General features: G+C 44.0%; 1 long non-coding RNA gene across 1 annotated transcript in view; it reads left to right on the top strand.

Moving 5' to 3' along the window:
* The first annotated feature begins 5,516 nt into the window (after nt 1–5,516).
* The window catches only part of LOC140453312 (uncharacterized), a 45,581-nt gene continuing 32,695 nt past the window's right edge, over nt 5,517–18,402 (top strand). Inside the window, exon 1 of the long non-coding RNA XR_011952347.1 lies at nt 5,517–5,580. This is a non-coding gene — a long non-coding RNA (uncharacterized lncRNA). The remainder of the gene's footprint in view (nt 5,581–18,402) is intronic.

Below are 18,402 nucleotides of genomic sequence, written 5' to 3'. Positions count from 1 at the left end.
ACTGTAGTGAGGATACGGTGTATTTGAATTAACAGAAGCCGTTACACAAGTTTTAATAAGGGCTAAGGAGTAACTTGGTAGAGAATAGGGCACCTTAACTATCAGGAGGTGGGTGAGATATTGGACAAGATAGTGTTGTCAGAAGTTACTGTGGAGAAAGACATGGAAGCTCGGGAACTTGGGGAAATAAAGAGTGATGTGTTGGAAAGAATCCTCAACAGAGAAGAGAAAGTGTTGGAGTCTTAAAACAAATAAAGGTCGATCAATCCTCAGTAGCTCATTATGTCTATCCTAGAATATTGTGGGAAGCTAGGGAAGAGGTTGCGGTGTCCCTAACAGAGATATTTATATTATCCACAGACACAATGAGTTACCAGAAGACTGGAAGGTGGCTAATGTTATTCCATCACTTAAGGGTTGCAGGGAAAAGCAAGGAAATTACAGTCCCGTGAGCCCAGTGTTGGGGAAGTTGTTGGAGGAGATTCTGAGAGAAAGGAGCTATATATATTTGGAAAGGCAAGGGCTGATTCAGAGATAGTCAGCATTGCTTTGTGAGTGGAAAACCGTGTTTCACAAACTGGATTGATTCTTCGAGGAGTTGGCCAAGAGATAGATGAAGGCAGAGCAGTCACCGTTGTCTACATGAGCTTCAGTAAAGCATTTAACAAGGTTCCAAGGGATGTAGAACATCTAGTGAAGAGGAGGAAGGAAGCTAACCTCAGGTTGAGGAACCAAGAATCAGAAGCAGGGCTCTAGAGGGTTACATGGGCCAGCACGGTGGCTCAGTGGTTAGCACTGCTGCCTCACAGCACCAGGGACGCGATTTTGATTCCAGCCCCAGGCAATTGTCTGTGTAGAGTTTGCACATTCTCCCCATGTCTGTGTGAGTTTCCAATAGGTGCTTAGGTTTCCAAAGCCCAAAGATGTGCAGGTTTGGCGAATGAGCCAGAAGTTTTTCAAGAAAGGGAATCGAGATAATCCTGGGAATCACAGACCTGTCAGTCTTCTCTTTGTGATGTGCAGATTGTTGGAGAGGACTCTGAGAGATGAGATTTGTGATTCCTTGGAAAACCATAGTTTGATGAGAGAAAGCCAGCATGGCTTTGTAAAGGACAGGTCATGCCTCACAAATCTTATTGAATCCTTTGAGAATGTGACAAAACACATTTATGGCTCATTGAGAAAGTACAGAGCATGGGATACAGGGAAACCTGCCAGTCTGGATACAGAATTCCTGGCCCATAGAAGACAGAGGGTGATGACAGATGGAAATCATTCAGCCTGGAGCTCAGTGACCAGTGGTTTTCTGCAGAGAGACGTTACAGGACCTCTGCTCGTTGTGATTTTATGAATGACTTGGATGTGTGAATGAAAGAGTGGGTTAGTAAGTTTGCCAATGACACGAAGGTTGGTGGAGTAGTGAAGAGTGTGGAACGGGACATTGACTGGATGTAGAGCTGGGCTGAGAAGTGGTAGATGGAGTCAAATCAGGAAAAGTGTGAAGTGATTCATTTTGGAAGGTGAGACTTGAATGCAGAATACAGGGGTAAAGGCAGAATACTGGATAGTGTGGAGGAACAGATGGATCTTGGATTTCATGACCTGAGATCCGTCAAATTTGCCACCCAAGCTGATAATGTTGTTAAGAAGGAATATGTTGTATTCGCTTTCGTTAGCTGCGGGATTGAGTTTTAAAGCGTGAGGTTATGCTACAGGTCGGTGAAGCCCTGTTTAGATCCCGATTAGAATATTGTGTTCAGGCTTCGTCCCTTCATTTCAGGAAGGATATGGAAGCTTTAGAGAGGGTAAAGAGGAGATTTACCAGGATTCTGCCTGGACTGGAGGGCATGTCTTATGAAGAAAGGTTGAGGAAACTAAGGCTTTTCTCCATTGGAATGAAGAAGAGTGAGGGGTGACTTGGAAGAGGTGAACAAGATGGTGTCAGGCATAGATAGAATGAATAGTGAGAGACCTCTTTATTCCATGGCATACATAGTACCAGGGGCATAATTTGAGGGTGATTGGAGGATGGGTAAGGGGAGAATTCAGATGTAGGTTCTACACGCAGAGAGTGGTGGGTGGGTGGAACGGGACATTTTAACAGACTCTTGGATAGGCACATGGATAATAGCAAAATGAAGGGTATGTAAGTTAGTTTGATCTTACAGTCGGGTAAAAGATGTGCATGGCATGTGCGTGGCCGAAGGGTCTTGTGCTGTACTGTTCTGTGTTCTACGATCCGTATGGTAAACTGGGTAATATGGTCAGATCAATGTAGAAGGATATGACATTCAGGAAGAGCTAGTCAACTGGATACAAAATTGGCTTGATGGTAGGAGACAGAGGGTGATGGAAGACTTATTGTCTTTCTGACTGGAGACATGTGACCAGCGGTGAAGTGGGTACCCTGTTGTTTGTCATTTGGATAAATGGTTTGGATGGGAATATTGGTTTCCTGGTAAGTAATTGTTTTGGGTGATACTGAAATTGGTGGGAAAGTGGAGAGTGAAGGTTATCTGTGATACAAAAGGATGAACAGTCCTGCTGGGATAGTGGGCTGAAGAATAGCAGATGGAGTTTAATTAGATAAATGTGAAGAGTTCCATTTTAGTGAAACAAACCAGGGTGGGACTTGTACAGTTAATGTTCGGGCCCTGGGTCGTGTTGTCAGTCAGAGACGCAGGAATGCAGGTAGACAGTTCTTTGAAAGTGGTGTCACAGGCAGACAAGTTGATGAAGCAGGCGTTTGGGATGGTTACCTTCTTTGTGCAGAGCATTGAGAGTAGAAGTTGGGATGTCATGTTGTGGCTGTACAGGACATTGGTGAGGCCACCATAAAAGCATTGTTGATCACTAGGAAGTACTCATCTGGTTCACTTACGTCCTTGAGAGAAGAACATCTGACATTCCAACCTGGTCTGGCCTGCGCGTGACACCAGACCCACAGCAATATGGTTGACTCTGTGCTATGCTCAGGGTAATTAGCAGTGACACCCTCATCCCATGAATGAATAAATAAAAATACATATGTCCCTCCCTACCTCTGTAAACCCCTCCAGCTGCAGCAATCCGTACTGACTTTGTAACACCGTTCAGACCCTGACCCCTCTCTGTAACACTCTCACCACCTCCAGCACCTTCACCTCTCCCAGTTCCTTTTGGGACATAAAACCTTGACAATTATTCCCTCTTCCATCTGACCTCCTCCTGTGAGCAGACCCTTTGCAATCCCTTTAAAACTTACTCCTAAAACATTCTCTCACTTCAGGATTTTAAGTACGTTTTGGTGATCCTCTAAGCCCGATAATCTAATATGATCCTTTTTACTTGAGTGTGGGACCGGTGGGGATTTCTTGCTGAGGATTTGTCTGTTTCAATGGAATGTCCTTTTGTTGAGTGTTTTACTCTGTTCCTTCAAATGTTTTCCACTGTTCATTGACAGGCACATATTTCAGTCTGTTTAGCCTATTTACCTTGGTCAGTTCTCCTCTCAAACCCATGTTATTGGTTATTTTTGTTTCTAGTTGTAGCTTGTCCTTTCTGTGATTCACTTTAAACCTTTACATTACTTTAAACTGCACTTTATCACAATTTCCATGAAGATCTCTCCAGGTGACATGACTCATTCACTCAGTTTCATCACACAATGGTCGCTCTGAGACAGTTACGTCCCTCACCAGTTGCACAATTTGTTATTCAAAGAAACACTGGAAAAAAAATTTTCTGAACTCCTCTTCCAATATCACTGTTGTCAGTGTGACTGTCCCAGATTATGTGAATATTGAAGTTTCCGAAAATTCCAATGATTTCCTGTGTAATGCAGTGATGAGCAATGGAATGCTGTTCGGTGGCTAAAACTGTTCTGCTGCTTGTGTCCTTGGCAAGTAGTAGCCAGAATTTACATTCAGACGGACTCTACTTCATGATCTGAGACCAAATGCTTTCTCTGTAATGTCTTTCTTACCCATTATTGTTAGCGTTACCCATTTTGCCTGAGTTTCTGCAAGGTTGTGATCCATTGAATATTTATGTCCACCTTTTGTTCGCCCTGTAACCACGTCTCTCTGGTGTCTAAATATTTTTTTATCTCAGTGTCAGAAATCCATCTACCTTATTGATAAGACTTCGTCCATTCAAAAAAAAATCATAATTTACTCTTTCCCTCAATTTTCTGTCACAAACCTATTCACTGATGTACAGTTTTAGTTAAACTCTGTCCCCATTCTGTTCCTTTCTGATTGCCTTCAGCCACATTCTCATGTTGCTCCATTACTTCACCTTTTCTCTTTGTGTTTGGAAAGCTCCTTTCACCTGGACCCTGTCCCAGCATTCTCTCTGTCAGTTTAAAGCCCTATCCATAAACCTACAGACATGATTGGCGAGGTCACAGGCCCTAGCACAGTTCCAGTAGGACCATCCTAATGGATTTTTTTATAAATCAGGTATGGGATGTGGGTGTCCCTGGCTGACCAGCCTTCATGGCCTATCCCTAGCTGCCCATGAGCTGAGTAGCTTGCTCGGCCATTTCAGAAGGCAATTGAGAGGCAAACACTTTGCTGTGGGTATGTCATACAGACCACGTGAGGATGATCAGATTTTGTTGTCGCAAGGGCAAGTGGGCGGCACGGTGGCTCAGTGATTAGCACTCCTGCCTCACAGCACCAGCGTCCCAGGTTCAATTCCAGCCCCGGGCGACTTTGTGGAGTTTGCACATTCTCCGCACGTCTGCGTGAATTGCCTCCGGATGATCCGGTTTCCTTCCACGGTCCCAAGATGCGCAGGTCAGGCGAATTGGCCATGCTACATTGCCCCTAATGTTAGGTGTATTAGGTCGAGGGTGATGGGTCTGAGTGGGTTACTCTTGGGTCGAAAGGCCTGTTTCCACACTGTAGGTGATCTAACGGATTGTGTTTTTTGTATATCAGCAATGGTTTCATATTTGTTTATGGGTTGTTAATTGATATTTTTTAAATTATTGATTTTAAATTCCACCATATCTTGTGATGAGATTCAAACCTGCCTCCCCTGAGCACTAACTGAGGTTTTGGACAAATGCCCTAACAATAATGTTACTCGGCCATCACTTCACCTGCTCACTGGTTGCTCATCCCTGATCACTGATACATGAAGCTAAACCTATTCTTCTAACATGACTGTGTGATCCTGATACCTTCCTGCACTCTGGTGATATCACTCAGTCTCTCTCCATGTGGTATCCCTCACTGTGTGGGTCTAATTGCTGCCTCTGTCATTGTCTCTCGCTATTGCAGCTACTCCAGATCCTGGGCCAACAGAATTCTCCACTCCAGAGAGACACAACAGTGCAGGCTAGGGATGGAGTTTGGGATTTTCCAGATATCTGTGGGGCTCATTTCCATTCTCCTTGTGTAACCCTCACTGCATCAGTCTAATGTCCCATTCTGTCTATTTCACTGTCTCCTGTCGATACTCAGGATGTTGCTGACTCAATAGACTTCCCAACTGCTGTGTTTCTCATCCATCACCTCATTGAAGATGGTTGGTCAGGCAGAGAGACAAAGGGAAGGGAGATCTGCAGCCTTCAATAAATCCTGCAGTGAGGTAAGATCACTGATAGTGCACAGAGCAGGGAGCAATGAGAGGGCTCCAAACATCGCTAACAAGACATGATATAGATACAGTGCTGGATGGGGAGCACAGTATAGACACACCCCATGCTCAATCACCACGTCTACTTTAACTTATGTTGCACTGAGAAAGCATCGGGAGTTCATAGTTATCAATCCAGTCCTGCGCTGTCTAAGTGAGCATCAGGACAACAGACGTTAAAGCTGGCTTCCGACGAGAGGTTGGGAATGCTGCCTGGAATCTTTCTGTTCTGTGTTCTTCCTCCAACACTGTACTAAGTCTCACTACTCTGCAACACTGTATCTATGGCATGGCTTGTGCACCAGTGCCTTCAGTCATTTTTAACTCCTATAACAGTAGTTGTCCCTGTAACCTGCTCCATTCCCGACAGTCCCTCCACATATTTGAGACGTACTGCATTCCAGACTACCATCCCTATCGCTGTAACTTGTTTCAGTGTCTACAACATGCCTTATTTTGGTACACTAATCCTCTTTAACTGGATACAGAGTGATACAGCACGGAAACAGAACCTGAGGTCCAACCCCTCAATGCTGCCCATATTACCTAAACTGAATGAGTCTCATTTGCCTCCATTTGGCCCTTATCTCTTCAAACCTTCTCCTCTCCATGTACCTGCCCAAATGTCTTTTCCATGCTGTAATTGTTCTTGTTTCTCCCATGTGCTTGAGGCAGTCTGTTCCGTTTATGCACCATCCTCTGTGGATAATGTTCCCCCTCAGCTCCCTCTTTAAATCCTTTCTGTCTCTCACCTCCTGTTCATACCCTCTAGTTTTGGACTCACATACCTTTGGTTATTCACCATTCTTAGCGTCACCCCGTGGCCTCCTCTGCCCAAGTGAAATATTTAGGGCAATGTTACAAGTATCTCCAACGTATGAAACAAAGTGCTGGCGAATGTTGGCAAATGTGCCAAATGCTGCTTTCCCCACCCTGTCCACCTGTGATCCCACTTCCGAGGAACAATGTAACTTGCACCCCCTGGTCTCTCTCTCTCTCTCTCTCTTCAACAACCCTGGCCAGAGCCCTTCCATTAACTGTATTAGTCCTCCCTGGTTTGTCTTAACAAAATCCAACACCTGAATTAAACTCCATCTTTCATTCCTTTGTCCACTGGCCCAGTTGGTCAGTATCCCCTTTGATAACCGTATTTACTGCCCACTACACCATTCATTTGATCATCAACAAACTTTCGCACAATCACTCCTATATTTTCACCCAAATCGTTTATGTCGATGATGCACATCAGTGGACCCAGCCCTGATCCTTTCTTCAATAATGGAATCAAACCATATTATTGTCATAGAGCCATACAGCATGGAAACTGACCCTTCAGTTGATACCCACCATAATCTAAAATTAAACTCTTCCCAGCTGCCTGTTGCTGGCCCATATCACTCCAACCCTTCCCTATTCACCTGTTTATCCAAATATCTTTTAAACGTTGTAATTGTACCCACATCAACCCCTTTCTTAGGAAGCTCATTCCACACTCAAACCACCCTCTGTGTAGCAAATTGCCCCATATCTTTTTTTTGAACATCTCTCTCCTCTAACCTTAAAAATGTGGCCCCTCCTCTTGAGACTCCCCCGTCCTGAGGAAAAGGCAACTACCATTAAATTGATCTATGTACCTCATTTTTTTTCATAAACCTTTATAGCATCATGTCTCAACCTCCAGGCTCCAGTGAAAAAAGACTTAGCCTATCCAGCCATTTTTCAGAACTCAAGCCTTCCATACCCAGCAATACCCTGTTAAATCTCTTCTGAATGCCCTGCAGCTTAATAATATCCTCCCTGTTAACTGGGCGACCAGAACTGGACAGAGTATTGTAGAACAGGCCTCGCAAATGTCTGTGCAATCTCAACATGACGTCCCAAATCCTCCACTCAATGGACTGAGCAATAGTCAGGCATGCAAAGCACTGTCTTATCCATCCTGTGATGCAAGCTTCAAGGATTATGTACCTGAACCCAGAGGTCCCTCTGCTCTGAAACACTAACTGAAGCCTGAACATTAACTGTATAAGCTCTACCCTTGTTTGTTTTACAAAATGCATAATCTCGTATTTATTCAGATTGAATTCCATCTCTAGTTTTTCAGCCCATTCACTCCCTTCATCAAGATCCCTTTGTAATCTCAGAAAACCTCCTTCACTGTCCATGATGCCACCCTCCAGCCTGCCAGCCCATCACTCATGGCTGGCAGTAGTACACATACCTTTGCTAGGGGCTCCACAATTTCTTCCATAGCATCCCTCAGTGTCCTGTGATACACTTAATCAGGTTCTGGGACTTGCTATAGCTTTGTGTTTTAAAACCCCCAGCACCACCTCTTCTATAACATGCACTCTTTTCAAGTCATAGAGATACACAGCATAGAAACAGACCCTACGGTCCCCAACTCGTCCAGGCTTACCAGCAGATCTAAATAAATCCATTCCCTTTTCCAGCATTTGGCCCATATACGTCTACACCCTTACTATTCAGATACCTTTTAAATGTTGTATCAGTCTCCATTACTTTCTCTCTCAGCTCATTCCATACACCCATCACCATGTGTGTGAAGAAACTGTCCCTTCAGTCCCTCTGTAAACTATTCACCTCTAACCTTAAACTTATGCCCTCTAGTTTTGGGCTCCCCAACTTCTGGGAAAAGACCTTGAATGCGTACCCTATTCATGCCCCTCATGTTTATATAAACCTCTGTAAGGTCATCCCTCCGTCTCCGATTCTCCAGTGACAGTAACCCCAGCTTATTCAGCAACAACCCAGGCAATATCTTGTTAATCTTTTCTGAGCCCTTTCAAGTTTCACAACATCCTTCCTGTAGCAGACAGACTGGAATTGCAGAGTACTCCAATTGTGGTCTAACGTATTACTCTTGTTCCCCAGTCTTTCTCCACAGGAAGTTCTGGAATGAAAAAAATGTTTAGGATCTGAGAAAATATCCTACAGTTCCACACATCGATGGCCTCATTGATCTTTAATGGACATTATTTTGTCCTGAGTTACTTATGCACTCTTAATGTACTGATACAATCACTTTTGGATTCCCCTTTCCTTTTCTGCTGAGGCTATTTCATTTAGCCTTTCTCCATTCCTGTTTTCTTCTCAAAGTGTATTCCTACAGCCCCTGTATATCCTCAGGGATTCCCTTGATCCAGCTGGCTATTCCTGACATGTTGCCCCCTTTTCCTTGACCAGACCCTCAATAGACAGCCAGTGTTTCCGAATGCTGTCAGCATTGACCTGCACACAAACAGGAAAATGTTGGCACTGATCGATCAGTTTATCTCACTTTTAAAATATTCTCACTTGCCAAACTTCCCTTTCCCTGTAAATAATTCCCTTCCCCAATCACATTTTTAAAATTCCTGGCTAATACGATCAAGATTTGTCAGGCTCCATTTTATAACTTGCACTTGTGGACCAGGACTGTCCTTTTCCAAGGCTGTTTTCAAACTACTAGAACTGTGGTCACTTTGGCAAAATGCTTTCCCACTCACATCTCAGTCCCTTTCCCTACCTTAATTCCCAAGGGGAGGTCAGGTTTTGCCCCTTTCTCTTTTCAGGTCATTTACATATTGTTTGGCAGTTTTCTGGAACACAATTACCAAATTCCTCCCTTGCAACCACTGAACACTGGCAGTCCCAGTCGAGGTTTGGAAAGTTCAAAAACCCCAACCATAACAGCCCATTATTTTTGTTTGATATTTAAGATGTCCCGACATGTCTGCCACAGATTATTCTGGGTCAGCAGTCCGATTGTATCAAAGTGATGACCCATTCTTATTTCTCTGTTCCACTAACATAGCTTCACTGGACGATCCCACAGGAATATCCTCTCTAAGTACTGCTGTGATGATTCATGCAATGAAAACCCACCACCACACGTCCTCTCTTGCCTCCCCTTCCTGTAGCATCTCCACCTTGAAACAATGAACTGCCAGTCCTGTCCCTCCATCAGCTTTGTTTCTGTAATAACTATAATATCCCAGTCCCATGTTCCAATCCATGCCCTGAGTTCATCTTCCTTAGCTGTCAGGCCCCTCGCATTGAAATAAATGCAGTTTAATCATCAGTTTTCCCCCATTCCCTGCTATGTTCTTGCCTGCCCTGTCGGCTGAAATTCCTGTCTTTAACTTGTGTACCAGCCTCAATCTTCTTTCTGGCCTTACGTTTATTTAAGATCCAAAACCCTGCCAGACTGGGTTATATCCTCTCAAGCAGCTCCAGCAATTCACCCCACCAGGATATGGGTCCCTCTCCCGCTCCCAGTTGAGGTGCCTTTCCCACCCTGTCAACCTGTGCTGACACCTTCAGCTGTCTATGGACCTTCTACTTTCATATCTGAGTTATTAATGTTCAATGGTTCCTGCACAGATCTCTGTGGTACACCCGCTGGTGAAAATATTCTATCCACTAATTTTGCACTTTAAAACTTTATAGTTCTTTAAACTGCACTTTATCACAATTTCCCAGACGATCTCTCCAGGTGACGTTACTCATTCACTAAGTTTTATCAAACAACAGTCGCTCGGAGACAGTTACGTCCCTCACCAGTTGCACAATGTGTTATTCTAAGAAACACTGAAAAAAATTCTCTGAACTCTTCTTCCAATATCACTGTTGTCAGTGTGATTGTCCCAGACTTTGCGAATATTGACGTTTCACTAAATGTTCACCATGCCTGTATTAAACATGCCAATGAATTCCTATTTATTGCAGTGACGAGCCATGAAATGCTGTTCGGTGGGTGGTCTAAATCTGTTCTGCTGCTTGTGTCCTTGGCAAGTAGTAGCCAGAATTTATATTCAGACTGACTCTACTTCATGATCTGAGACCAAATGCTTTCTCTGTAATGACTTTCTTATCTATTATTGTTAGCCTCGTCCATTTTTCCTGAATTTGCACAAGGTTGTGAACCATTGAATATTTATGTTCCACCTTTTGTTCACCCTGCAACCACATCTCTCTGGTGTCTAAATCCCTTTTATCTTTGTCACAAATCCATCTACCTTATTGCAGAGACTTTGTCCATTAATAAAAAACATAATTTACTCATTCCCACAATTTCCTGTCACAAATGGATTTGCTGATCTACAGTTTAGTTAAACTTTGTCCCATCCTGTTCCTTTCTGTTGTCTCCGGTCACATTCCCACGATACTTCACGTTTTCTCTTTGGATTTGAAAAGCTCCTTTAACCTGAAGCTTGTCCCTGCATCCTCTCTATCAGTTGAAAGCTCTGTCCATAAATCTACCAACGTGATTGGCCAGGACATTGTTCCACTGGAACTGTGCTGGGACAAATCTGAATGGATTTTTTTAAAAATCAGGTATAGGATGTGGGTGTCTCTGTCTGACTAGCCTTTATTGCCCATCCCTTGCTGCCCTTGAGCTAAGCAGCTGGCTCGCCCATTTCACAGGGTAATTGAGAGGCAAACACTTTGCTGTGGGTATGTCGTGCAGACCACATGAGAGTGAACTGTTGTCTTTCTCTGAAGGTCAAGTATTTGGATTTTTATCAATACTTATTTATGGATTGTTAATTCCAATTTTTAAAACATATATTCATTTAAAATTCCACATGGTTAGAAGTTAGAAAGAAGAAGGGGGTGGTCACTTTGTTGGGACTGTATTGTAGACTGTTGTAGACCCAACAGATACCAGAGGAGCAGCTGTGTAGAGAGATTGCAGATAACTATAGGAATAATAGAGGAGTGCAGGCTGGAGATTTTAATATTCCCTGTACTGACTGGGCCACCTCGAGTATAAAAAGAACTGGACGGAGAGCAATTTTTCAAATGTGTCCAAGGAAGGTTCCTAAATCAATATGCAGAGGATCCTACTCTACTCAGGCGGGTGCAACACTGGACCTCCCCTCAGAAAACGTGGTCGGGCAAGTGACTGAAGTGTCATTCAGAGAGCACTTTGGGTCCAGTGACCACAACTGTCTTCGTTTTAACATAGTTATGGAAAAAGTTCAGCAGGTCCACAGATTGAAGAGGAAAACTGGAACAGGGCCAGATTTGGGGCCATTCTGCAGGATCTGGCCAGCGTCAATGAAGTGAATATAAAATTGCACAACGTCCAGTTATAATCCAACTCGCTTTGGAAGCGCTGGTGATCACTGTAACAGATGAAAGGCTTAAACTAAATTTGTTTGATATTATATTCCATGACACTGCCATCCTGTTGCTATAAATTCTGTAGCTTAGGATTGTGCTCCCCAACCACCTGATGAAGAAGCAGTGTTCTGAAAGCTAGTGCTTTCAAATAAACCGGTTGGACTGGAACCGAGTGTCGGGTGATTTTTAACTTTGTACACCCCCAGTCCGACACCAGCGCCTCCACATTATGATTCTAATCGATTGGGTGAGTCTGTTTGAAGGAAAAGGAACAACTGGCAAATGGGAGGCTTTTCAAAGTGTCATCTCAATTATCCAGGGCCAGTATGCCCCATTGGGGTAAAGGGAAAAGCTGGCAGGGTTAGGGATCCTTGGCTGATGAGGGATAATAAGGCTCTGGTCTTGAAATGAAGACTGCATGCATTTCCGTATCTACATATTCTTAAAGACACGATCAATCTGTGGAGACCCTACAATCCTCTCAGTCCCTGTTATACTCCCAATCTGCAGAAGTCATTCCAATACCTGTGACTCTTTCAATACAGTTCCTACAAGACCCACTATCGATGTGATATCTTTTCATTGCCAGCACCCACCCTGTCAATGTCAGCTCCTCCAGTGTCTCCATCCATCTACTCATTTCCACAATCTTCTCCAGCTCTTCCATGTGTAAACATCACCCTCCCCTACAACCCTTCCCACTCTGACCAAACTGGAGGAGGTTCCTAATGCTCCCTAATCTGTGAAACTGTCTCCAACCAAAATTGCTGTCTTTATCACTTGGAGAATCTGTCTGATTCCACACCCCCTTTATCTAAATAACCTGCAGAACCTAAGCCTTCCTGTGCCTATAAACATCTTCAGTCACGACGACCCTCCGTACGTCTATGTGTTTTTCCAATCTGTACAGCCTACTTTAACTCTGTACCCAGCTCCATTCACCTGAAACATTCCTGTCTGTGTAAACACCCCATCCTACCAACATCCTTATCCCTGTAAACTGCTCCATTCCTCCCAACCTCCCCATCTCCATGAACTCCTGTAGGCCCGACAGCTCTCCACATTTCTGTAACCTCCTGTGGCTGTATGCTCCTCCCTCCCTGTGAAAGCACCTCCAGTCCCCACAATTCTCCCAGTCTGGTCATCTGCTCCAGATCAGACCATTGATGTCTCTGTTACCTCATAAAACCTGAGCAACGCCTCCTATTTGTGTCACTTCATTCAGATCGCATCCTCTCCCGCTTCCCGAAACCTCTTGCTGCCATCATAACCCTTGCTATTTAGAACATGGAATAGCACATTCCAGTACAAGCCCTTCTGCCCTCAATATTGTGCTGACCTTTTATCTTACTCTGAAGATGAAACGAACCTACATACCTTACATTTTACTATCATTGATGTGCCTATCCAAGAGTTGCTTAGATGTCTGTAATGTGTCTGAATCTACTACCATGGCTGGCAGTCCATTCCACGCACCCACCACACTCTGTGTAAATAACGTACCAGTCCCTTCCATACCGACAGGATATCCCAACCCAATCTAGTCCTACCTGCCAGCACCTGGCCCATATCCCTCTGATGTCTAAGCTAAACCTTCCGCCAGTCCCCTTGTGATAGCCATTTCCCCATGGGAAGTAGTCTCTGGTTATCCACTCTATCTATCCCTCTCATTCCCTTGTACACCTCAATCATGTCACCATTCTTCCTCCTTCGCTGTGATCAGAAAAGCCCTCGCTTCCACAACCTCCCTTCTATGGGCATGCCCTCCAGTCCAGGCAGCATCCTGCTCAATCTCCTCTACACTGTCTTTAAAGCTTCCACATCCTCCCTATAATGAAGCGAACAGAACTGTTCACAATATTCGAAGTGTGGTCTAACTGGGGTTCTGTAGAGCTGCATCAAAATCTCACATCTCTTAAATTCAATCCCCCTGCTAATGAAAGCCAACACACCATCCGCCTTCTTAACAGCCTGTCAACTTGGGTGGGAACCTGAGGGACACAGGATCCCTTTGTTCCTGCACGCTGCAGAGAATCCTGCCTTTAACCACGTAAAGGTTTTCTGCAGAATCCTCCAATCTAAAACTATCCCTATCTTTGTAAGTTCCTCCAGTTCCTACAACACTTATAAACTGTGAAACCTCCTCAAGTCCATATATTCCTAATGTCCGCAAAATCCTCCCGTCCTGATGTCCCTCCATATCTCTGTAACCCCCACCATCCTCCAGTGCTCATTGCAGAGGAAGGAGGAGTTGTAGAGTCTGGGACATGTTACGAGGTATGAAGGGCTGCAGAACCTGGAGGATGGTACAAATGTCGGAAGGGACGTGGGACTTCTAGAAGGTTAGAGGTTCCGGGATTCCTTGAACCTGCAGGATGGGACAGGGGATGGCTTGTGGAACCTGGAGGATATTATGATTTGAACCACAGGTAATTTTTGATTGGACCATTCAGCCGATCTTACAGTCATGGAGATGTACAGCATGGAAACAGACCCTTCATTCCAACCCAGCCATGCCGACAGGATATTCCAACCCAATCTAGTCCCACCTACCAGTACTTGGCCTATCTCCCTCCAAACCCTTTCTATTCATATATCCATCCAAATGTTTCTTAAATGTTGCAATTGTACCATCTGTAAGATTGGCTGAAAGATCCAATCAAACATTACCTGTGGTTCAAATCATAACATCCTCCAGGTTCCAGAACCCATTCATGGTCCCATCCTGCAGATCAGATATCCCAACCCAATGTAGTCCCACCTGATAGCACCCGGCCCATCTCCCTCTAAACCCTTCTTATTCAGATACCAATCCAGGTGCCTTTTAACTGTTGCAGTTGTACTAGCCTCCACCACTTCCTCTGGCAGCTCATTCCATATATGTACTATCCTCTGCGTGAAAAAGTTGCCCCTTTTTATCTTCTATATCTTTCTACTCTCGCCCTAAACCTCGCCCTATAATTCTGGATTAGCACACCCCAGGAGAAAGCCTTTGTCTCTTTACCCTATCCATGCCCCTCTTGATTTTATAAATCACTATAAGGTCACCCTCAGCCTCCGACTCTCCAGGAAAAACAACCATCACCTGTTCAAACTCTCCCTATAGCTCATCCCTGGCAACGTTGCTGTAAATCTTTTGTGGACCCTTCCAAGTTTCACAAAATCCTTCCGATCGGAAGTAGAACAGAGTTGGCATGCAGCATTCCAAAAGTGGCCTAACCACTGCCCTGTACACCCTCAACATGACCTCCCAACTCCTGTACTCGATACTCTGACCAATAAAAGAATGTATACCAAGCGCCTTCTTCACTATCCTAACTACCTGTGACTCTACTGTCAAGGAACTCTGTATTTCATTTGAATAATTGCATAGACAGGTAGAGTGGCCCGAGGTCTTCTGGGTGATGCTAGTTCAGTCTAAGCTAGTCGGCAGAGCCAGTGAAATATTTGCAGCACTGTCTGATGGATGGTCGAGAGATAATGCACATGTCAAACAGGCTATTTTAAGTGCTTATGGATTGCTTATGAAAGGGAAGCCACTACAATTCCCTTTACTGTACCATCACTATCTGTCAAAGCTCCTTCAGGTCTATATCCTCCGAATTGTTGAAACCTGCTCTCACCATTACAACTCCCATTATTTCCTAACATTGTTGAGTCTCTAAAAGCTTCCCTATCAGGTAAATCTCCTTCACTGCATACAACACTCCTAGCCTGTGTAATCTCTTCAATTCCTTCAGTTCCTATATACCGATGTATAGGTGTGACTGCTTTGTGGTCATTGTATCCTAATTTATATCTGCAAAAGGCTCCGCTCACTGTAGCACATCCTATGCTCCTAAGTGAATCTGATCTCTCACAAGACTCTCTATCACTCTCTCCTCCAGTCTCGACAAGCTTCCCTATCCCTGTCATATCTTGCAGCACTCACTCACTCTCACTGATATACCTTCCAGTGCATAAATTCACCTCTCCTTCTAACTGTGCCCAGTCTACAACTTCATCCCTGTCTGTGCAACATCCTCCAGTCCATATTCTCCTCTCTATTGCTGCAGCATTCTCCAGCTTATATCATCTTCCATGTGCTTGCAAAATTCTCCAGTCCATACTACCCAACCTTTCCTTGTAATATTTTCCAGTCCACACCATCCTCCCTATCACTGATATTCTCCAGATCCCACACCTGTTGTTAAATGTACGACATCCTGGAATCCTGTGAATGTTTCTACGCACTGATCAACATAGTCCATGTAACAATCCAAAACCTTATACCCATCCCTATCTCTGGAATCTAATCAAAGACGCTTTATCTCACTAACTTCCTCCAAACAATAAAATGTTTTCTCCTGCGAACATTCTGTAGCAACTGTAGCTATGTTTAACCTTGCAACATTGTCGCGCCCCCGAACATCTCTCCCACTCTCTAGCCTCTATCCATCCCTCCAAGGCCCTCTCTCGGTGACACGCGCCATGCATTTGCAACAAGGCAGATGGAATGACAGCATTAACTGAAGAGAACAGATATGATCGAACTGTTATTGTGAGGTGTGGCTGCAGAATGATCATGACAGCAATGTGATTATTGAGGTGTTGTAGGGATTTAGGCAGGATTAGCAAAAAACCAAACAAGGTCCCTTTTTATTGTGAAGAAAGGACGCAGTTAGTGCATTAGTGAGACAGCCAATTTAATCTGGGAATCAAAAATTAGAGTTATTTTGAATGGACAGCTTCCAAATAGCAAGGGAGATCTGGAAGATCAAATCACAATCCATGCTCATTAGTAAGTTGGATACAATATTTTCTTGGTGATAGTAGACAGAGGTATGTCGAGTGGTCATTTTCTGATTGGACATCTGTGGCCAATGATGTTTCACAAGGATCAGTGCTGCGATGTCTGTGTGTAATTTATATCTGTGATTCAGGTGAAAAGGTCAGCAGTTTGAGTGGTAATTTTGCAGACGACATTTGAAAAGGCATATAATGATTAGGGATAGTTAGGGGAATTGTGGATAGTGAGGAAGAGTGTTAAAGGTTGCAGCAGTATGTAGATCAGCTGGAACGTTGGACAGAGATATGGCAAATTGAATTTCATCGGGACAGGTGTAAAGTGATGCATTTATGAAGTCAAATGGAAGAGAGAAGTACACTAATTGACTAGTTGGAAACATTGATAAACAGAGAGGCATTGGAAGCAAATCCGTAGCTCCCTCAAAATAACAACACAACAGGATGCGGTGGTAGAGGGGGAGTATGGTATGCTTACATTTATTGGGCACAGTATTGAGTACAGACGTTTGCATGTCATGTTGTGACTGAATGAAACTTCAGTCGGCCACGTTTGGAAGATTGCGTGTCATTCTCGTTGACACACCATAGGAAGGATGTGAAGGTTTTGGGGAGGGTGTAACAGAGGGTTGGCAGAATGATGCCTGGATGAGAATGTGTTTACTGTATGGAGGTTGGACACAGTTGGATTGTTTTGCGAGAATATCCGAGACTGAGGGGTGACCTGGTACAGGTATATAGCATTAGGAGAGGCGTGAACAGTGTGGATAGTTGGAATCCTCTTTCCAATGTAGAAATATCAAATACTAGGGCGCATCGGTTTAAGGTGAGAGTGAGAAGTTTTAAGTGAGATGAATGAGGCCAGTTGTCTTTACCGAGAGGGTAGAAGCTGCTCAGGAGGTGGGAGAGGTGGCAACAAGAGCAAACATTTGAAGGGCATTTAGACATAAACATGAACAGACAGAGAATAGAGAGATATCGCCCATGTGCAGGCAGATGGGATTAGTTTAGAATACCATCATGGTCAGCACAGCCATGGTGGGCCGAAGGGCCTATTACTCTGCTGTACTGTTCGATTTTCTAACTTAACGACATCTCATTGGAAAATCCCGCCATCTCCAGGATCAGCCGAGTGAACCTTCCCTGGCCTGCCTCCAACACAAGAATGTCTTTCCTTAGGGCACGCATACTGTTCAATATAATCTAGGTGTGGCCTGACTTGTACCTTGTATCGTTTTAGCAAGACCTCCCTATTTTTAGACTCCATTCCCTTTGCCTTCTCGATTACCTGCTGATCCTGTAAGCTACCTGTTTCAGATTGATCCACAAGGATTCCCAAAACCCTTTGTGCAGTCAGTCTGAAACCAAACGGTGTTAACCTGAGAGTAAGTCGGGAACGTGCTGGAATGTGCTATAAAGAATATGACAATAAATGATAACTAGATACTTAGAAACAATGGGAGGTGTATGACTTTATAAAAGGGGAATATTTTAAATCTGTTGGATTCTATATTTTGGTGTGGCCATAAATGGCAGAATAGATAAGCGTGGGGGAGGTTAGTTGCGGTAGAGGTATATTTGAAATTTCAGAAGCATTTTGACAAGTTTCAACCAGGGCTAAAAATTAGCTCGTGAGAGAATAGGGCCCCTGAAAGGTCAATGAGGCTGTCTATGTGGAATCACTGCTGATCGGGGAGATACTGAACAAATATTTTGTGTTCGGATTTACTGTGGAGAAAGACATGGAAGCTCGGGAAGTTAGGAAAATACATAGGGATGTCTTGAAAAGAGTTAACATTGGAGAACAGGAGGTGCTGGATGTCTTAAAATGCAATAAGTTAGATAGAACCTTTGGAC

The sequence above is a fragment of the Chiloscyllium punctatum genome, chromosome 27 (genome assembly GCF_047496795.1).
Source record: "Chiloscyllium punctatum isolate Juve2018m chromosome 27, sChiPun1.3, whole genome shotgun sequence".
Lineage (NCBI taxonomy): Eukaryota > Metazoa > Chordata > Chondrichthyes > Orectolobiformes > Hemiscylliidae > Chiloscyllium > Chiloscyllium punctatum.
The sequence above is the reverse complement of the archived record's forward strand: the minus strand, read 5'-3'. Positions and strand labels throughout refer to the sequence as shown.